Genomic DNA, 7,005 nt, shown 5'->3' on the forward strand with positions numbered 1-7,005 from the left:
AATGGGGTTGAGAAACTTGTCAGCCATGATTGAATGGTGGAGCAGACCTCATTGACTGAATGGCCTAATTTCTGCTCCTCGGTCTTATGGTCTCTTGCTGTCCTGGACATAGTGAGAGAGAACTGGGAGCAGGAGTAGGCCATTTGGTCTTTCAAGTCTGCACCAACATTGAACAGATCTGCACCAACATTGAACTGGATATGAATATACCTACATCTTGGTGGATAGGCTGGGACCTTTTTCACTGGAGCATAGGAGGTTGAGAGGTGATCTTATCAAGCTTTATAAAGTCATGAGGGGTATAGATGAGGTGAATGATGGTTGTCCTTTCCTTAGAGTGGGGGTTTCAAGGTTAGGGAGCAAATTTTGAAGGTGAGTAGAGAAAGATTTTAAAAAGACAGGAGGGACACCTTTGTTTTCCCATGGAGAATGGTTCGTATGTGGAATGAATGTCCAGAGGAAGTGGGGATGCAGGTACAGTTACAACGTTTAAAAGACATTTGGATAAGGACATGAATGGGAAAGGTTTGGACGTGTTATGGACTAGGCCAGACCACTCAAAACATTCTTAAGCAGGCAGCGCAGACCATAACTTTGCTATTTGTTTCAGTAAGTGCACAGTGAAAATTACCCAAAGTTAGCTAGGTTGACTACCAGGATTTAAAACAGATAAATGTATTCACAAGAATACAGAATGAAACACAAAGAACAGAATATAGAATACCCACAGAACTCAGTCTATCTAAACTAGACTTAATTATGCTGTTCCTTTCTCCACACAGTCCACTGCTGAACTCACTCAAACAAGGCCTCAGCTTTCACAATAGATCACTTGTCTTTCATTATGCAGGTCACTTCGAAAACATAAAAGCTTGGGCCTAAAGTCTCACCTGTTGACGTGTAAACAAAAAAGCCGACCAATACTCTTTTCATTTCTGTAAAAAACCATCCGTTTTGGAGACCGGGGCCGTTTTACCACCACTCTGAAAAAAACCAAGGACACGGTATCCTTGAGAAGAAGGACCAGCTTTTAGAAAAAGGACCAGCTTTATGACAGAGGGATATGGGCCAAACACTGGCAGATGGGATTAGTTTAGTTTGCGAACATAGCATGGACTAGTTGGACTGAAGGGTCTATTTCTGTGCTGTATGATTCTGTAATGGTCTCAAAACCATTTTTTTGCCTTCCCCATAACCATCCACTTCTTTGTTGTTCAAAAGTCAGATGACCTCAGCCTTGAATATATTCAATGACCACCCCGCCCCGCCCCATTGCAGGAAGTCAACCCCATTTTTGAACTCAATTCCTATTGCCTTGCTGACTGCTTGCTGCACCTGTCTGACAACTGGTGCAGAAGGATGCTGAGGTCCCTTTGTACATCCACACATCATTCCTGATGAAGGGCTCGTGCCCAAAACATCGACTCTCCTGCTCCTCGGATGCTGCCTGACCTGCTGTGCTCTTCAAGCACCACACTTGACTCTGATCTCCAGCATCTGCAGTCCTCACTTTCTCCACATACCAATATATTATCATTTAAACCATGCACCTTCTTTCTGCCTTTTTTTAAAGCAAGAGGCTTTAACTTTACATTGCGGTACTGCATTTGCTGTGCGTTTGCCAATTGACACACAGACGTGAACCAACTTTTCCAAAGTCTGTCCCCTCCCTGGATTCACTCCCTTTCCCTTCAGTTCGTGCAAGTCAGCAACTGAATCCCAGAACGAAAAAGAAATGAAAAAGTGGGTGAGAAAAGAGAGTGCCGTACCCACAGATGTTGGACAGAGTTGCAGTCTGGGGTGAAGCTCAATCTTCATTCAAAGAGAGAGAGGAACAACAGCAGCTTCAGAAACTCACGGCCCAACTTCCGCGTTCAGACAAAGAGGCGGCTCTGAATGGCAGGAGGACCAGGCTCCTTCCGGTCCTCCGGGTATCACCATTGGTCCTTCAGAAGGAAGTCAAGCGCTGTTTCCGTGAACAGCGACGAGCATGCTCAGTGCTTTTGCTGACACCGCAGTACATGCGCAGTTATTGCTGACACCGCAGGACATGCGCAGTTGTCGCTGACACCGAGAAGCATGCGCAGTATGCTCTGTGGAGGTGCTGGCGTAACTGACAGATTTTAAGCGTCCAAATGTCAAGAGGAGAAAAAAAAGCTGCAGCCACAATTTTATTTTTCCCTGTGGCTCGACATTTTATTCCTTTTGAATTTCGTCCGGCTTTGTATGTCTTTTCCCCAGGATAGAGGAAGTCCAAAACTAGACGGCATAGGTTAAGGGTGAGAGGGGAAAGATTTAAAACGGTCCTAAGGGGTAACTTTCATGTAGAGTGTGGTGTGTGTATGGAATGAGCTGCCCAGAGGAAGTGGTGGAGGCTGCTACAATTACAACATTTGAAAGGCATCAGGGTCAGGATGGGTATCTGAATAGGAAGGTGTGAGAGAGATATGGGCGAAATGCTGTCAAATGGGTCACTAGATCAATTTAGGATATCTGGAGGGCATAGGCGAGTTGGACTGAAGGATCTGTTTCTGTGCTGTATGACTCTATGTGTCTATTTCAATGCAAGTTTCAGAAACATGACTACAGCTTTTTAAAAAATAAATTAATATGCTTTTAGATGTTAACAATGTTTCTGAATCTATCATTTTAGCTGTTCTTAATTTTAAAGATCAGCCATTTCTTGTGCACCCCTGTCTTCCAGGTAGAGTCATCACTATCGATTCTCTCTCTTTCCTGACAAAGAGATACAGCAACCAAAGAGGGCACGAGAAAGTATGGGAGAAGGGAGGGAGAATGGACATGGGCGTGGGGGTAGAGCGAGAGAGAGAGAAAATGACAGGGGACAGAGGGTGGAGTGCAGAAAATGAGGGGAAGAGAGAGAAGGCGGCTGAGCATAGAGAATTGGTAGGTGCAGAGTGTGAGGAGAGAGAATGGACGGGGACCAAAAGTTTGGGAGACTGACAGCACAAATCTCACCTTCCTCAGGACTGGTGTCAGTGTCTCATGGATTGGAACCCACTCCACCCACAGCAGACCTGAGGCAATTGTTTCTCAATAGATGCTTGGCTAATGCAGTAGAATCATATAATCCTGACAGGCCATTTGGCCCATAAAATTCAGACTGACCTCCCAAATAGTATCCCATCCAGACCCACCCGTTTTTCCTGCAGTTCCCCATGGTTAACGGATGCTCAGTTGCACATATGTGGACACTTTAGCACGGCTGATCCACCCTGAACTGCACCCAGAGTTAACTCATGCAGATAGAAGGGTGAGAACGTGTTAAAGTCCACACAGACAGCTGCTCAAGAGTGGGACCGATCCCAGGTCCCTGACATTGTGAGTCATTGGTACGAACCACTGAGCCACTGTGCTGCCCGGAGCTTTGATGTTCTGCTTTGTCCTAGTAGTTTCTAACTTCTCATGTGCCCTCAGCAGAGGGTCTCTCCTCCTGACATTGTTGGACCACACCCACTGCAACCTTCTCCAGCCCTGAGTACATCGGTTCCTAAATCCTGGCACCAAGCAGACACCAATGCCATCTGTGCTCCTGCTGACAACTGCACAGAACGGAGACCATCCCTGTCACTGTTCTGTCCCTTACCACCACCTCCCTCTCCCCAATGTTGTTTTTACTCCCACTGCCCAACCAGTTAGCTCCTCCCACTTGCAGCCCTCTCTCAGATCCCCTTTACCTGGCAGACCTGCACTTACACCCTCCTGACCCTGTCCACTGATGCAAACAAAAGGCTCTCTCCAGAAGGGAATGACAATCTCCCAGAATAAAGTGCCTGGTTAACTTTCCCACTTTACCCTCAACATGTCTGCAGCCTGGCTTCCAGCTCCATCTCTCTGAACGAATGTCCTCCAGGATGTGTTTGCCCTGGATCACAGCATCCAGAGCCTCCCACCTTCTGTAAATTGAAAGACAGGCCCCACCCTGCCCTCTCCAATGTGTGTTGTATAACTGATAGCCAAGTACGGAACCCATGAGGATGGCCTCAACAGGGACCTTGGTTTCATGTCACACTACAAGTGACCCCACTCATACTGGCTTGTAACCCATTACTCACACACGTTACCAAGCATGATCGAATGCAAACACATGCTCTTATGCACAAACACACACGCTCTCATGCATGCACACACATCAGTTTATGGGGTGAAATTGCAATTGCAGAATTTTATTTGCAGATACATTATATTTTGCTCAAAAAGCACACAATCTTCAGGCAGTCAATCCATGTGACATGTTATAAATCCTTACTTTGGAAACAGAACCAATCTGACTCAAGATTGGGTTGCAGACAGACTCTAACATGAGTGAATCAGAGGGTTTTCTTTCCCCAGAAAATGATTTCATCATTAGATTCTGAACTCCAGATTTCTGACTGAATTCCAATTCCGCCATCTGCTGTGGCGGGATTCAAACCCAGGAGTCCCGAGGAGTCCCCAGAACTGGGTTGATAGTCCAGTCGATAATGGCACTCGGCCCTTGTTCCTTCAATCACCCTGTGATGGCACATGAACTCACTGGTGCCTCCGCAGGTGGGAGGAGGGGGTGATGCCCTTCCCACACTGAGAGCAGGTGAGCATGCTGTGCCTGGTGTGGACCCCGAGTGCGTCTGCAGGCTGGAAGAATTGATGAATCCCTTCCTGTGCCTGGAGCAGGTGATTAGCCATTCCCTGTTGTGGACTCGCTGGTGAACTTCTAAAATCTCAAAACATATAATCAAGAAAGAACCCACTCTATTCACTACTGCAGACGTACGGCAAGGTTACACGTTAAAAACTCTGCACTAATCTGTTCCTGTGCTGTGAGCTCTCCTCCACATGTACATCCAAGATCAGCTGTGAATTTTGCTGTTTGTTAATTTTTCCAAGATGTCCAGAGATACATGATTTCAAACAGCAAAGGCAGTAACTATGCAGATTCACTGCTGTATCCGTTAGTAGTATACGTTTCTTTCTCTCTCTCTCTCTCTCTCCCTTACAGACCATGTGATTGCTGCCTTTGGATGTCTTTCTCCATTTTGAAAGTGCTATTGTGTTGATGTTTTTACTCTAAAGTTCCAAAACAATGCATCAGCATATAAAACATTAATTGCTGCTCCTGGAATTCAAGGAAATCGCCTCCAACACTGAAAATACCTCAAAAAAGGAGCAGCTCTGACAGCCACAAATTTTCCGGTCCTCCATCTTGGATTAGTTCTTGGTGAACCTTCCCATCTCCCAGGTTACAGTTATTCAAATAATTTGCTTTTCTATTTTTGCTAGAAAAGTGGATAACCTCACGTTTATCCACACTAACTGCATCTGACATACATTTGCCCACTCACTCAGACTGTCCAAATAACATTGTATCCTCCTCACAGCTCACCCTTCCACCCAGCTTCGTGTCATCTGCAATTTGTGATATATTCCAATTTGTTCCCTCATCTAAATCATTGGCACATACTGTGAATACCTGGGGTCCTAGTCCCAATCCCTGCAGTTATAAAACATCAATCTGATTGACCATACAAAATAGCAGATGTTAGCTTGACGTTCACGACTGACGAAGACCTGATAAGCAATTATGAACCACTGAATTACTAAATCACAGAAGCAGGCCATTCAGCCCATCGTGTCCATGCAGCGATCTCAATGAGCTTTCTGATGTTGTGCCATTTTCCTGACATTTCCTTGGAAACTGGTACATTGCTTGTCATCAAATAATTTTCCAATGCTCTTACCTGAATCTGCTTCAACAACTGCTCCATGCGATGTCTTCCAGATCTATTTACTCACTGTGTGAAATTTCTTTCTCACATCACATTTTCTTCCTTGTAATGGATTTGAAATCTGCATTCTTATTCTCAATGCTTTTACCATGGTGAACAGTTTTTCACTGTCTTTTCTGGGTATGATTTTTCTCATCATTTTCAAAACTTATTTTGAATCTGACTTCAGAGAGCAGCCCATGAGGCCAAGCCTCATCAACAACACAGAAACAACCGAGCATCTAAAGGCCCCTCAGTCATCACTGTGAGCCCCATAGCAACCATTGTTACCTGGGTGGCCATGCATTCCAAACCTGGTCTCTCAACATCACTAGGATTGTCCCACAGTTTGAGAAAGTGTGATTCTCGCTAGGACTATAAAAATGAAACTTTTTTTAAAGCGGTTGTTGCTGAGAAGTTTAATCCTTTCTGTCCAGTAGGAAGTCAATGATGTGTTTGAGTTTGAATGACTCAGTGAATCCCTTCCCACATGTGGAGCAAGTGGATCACCACTCCCTGTGTGTCTGTGGGGATTACATTCCAGGTCAAACTGGGAATTGGATCTCTTCCTACAGCCTGAACATACTTCTGGTAACACTCCAGGGGGACTGTGCTTGTGTGGCACAGGTCAGATCATTGGCTGGCTTAGTCCTGCTCCTCGGATGCTGCTGACCTGCTGTGCTTTTCCAGCACTACTCTAATCTAGATTCTGGTTTCCAGCATCTGCAGTCCTTGTTTTTACACAGTACATAAAGATGCCATTCACACTTTCATGTCTATAATAGTTCCTGAAACACCCACCTATTCTCCACCCCTATCCCCATCATCTTGCAACTGTCCAGCATCCTCGGTAGTGTAGTGGTTAGTATCCCCATCTGTGACTCAGGAGACTGGGGGTGCAATTCCCCGATGGGGAGGATTTGATATTTTTCTGGATGTCTTGTTACACAGAGGTAGTGACCCTAACCCTGGATCGGGTTCAAGTCCTGCCTGCTCCAGAGTTCAAAAGTTCACAAATATAGGAGCAGAATTAGGCCATTCAGCCCATCAAGTCTGCTTCGTCATTCGATCAAGACTGCTCATCACCCCCATTTTCCTGCCTTGTCCCTTGAAAGGTTCAGAAAAGACTTACACTGATGTTTCCAGAGTTGGAGTATTTGGGAGAGGCTTAATAGGCAGGGGCTGTTTTCCCTGGAGGTTCGGAGGGTGAGGGGTGACCTTATGGAGGTTTATAAAACAA

At 45.5% G+C, this 7,005-nt stretch overlaps 1 protein-coding gene and 1 long non-coding RNA gene across 2 annotated transcripts in view; one reads left to right on the forward strand and one right to left on the reverse strand.

Moving 5' to 3' along the window:
• Positions 1–1,872, reverse strand: part of LOC140460283 (uncharacterized) — a 36,026-nt gene extending 34,154 nt beyond the window's left edge. Inside the window, exon 1 of the long non-coding RNA XR_011953952.1 lies at positions 1,770–1,872. This is a non-coding gene — a long non-coding RNA (uncharacterized lncRNA). The remainder of the gene's footprint in view (positions 1–1,769) is intronic.
• Positions 1–7,005, forward strand: part of LOC140460045 (uncharacterized) — a 911,064-nt gene that overhangs the window by 436,876 nt on the left and 467,183 nt on the right. The gene's annotated exons all lie outside the window — the stretch shown is intronic.

The sequence above is a fragment of the Chiloscyllium punctatum genome, chromosome 36 (assembly GCF_047496795.1).
Source record: "Chiloscyllium punctatum isolate Juve2018m chromosome 36, sChiPun1.3, whole genome shotgun sequence".
NCBI lineage: Eukaryota > Metazoa > Chordata > Chondrichthyes > Orectolobiformes > Hemiscylliidae > Chiloscyllium > Chiloscyllium punctatum.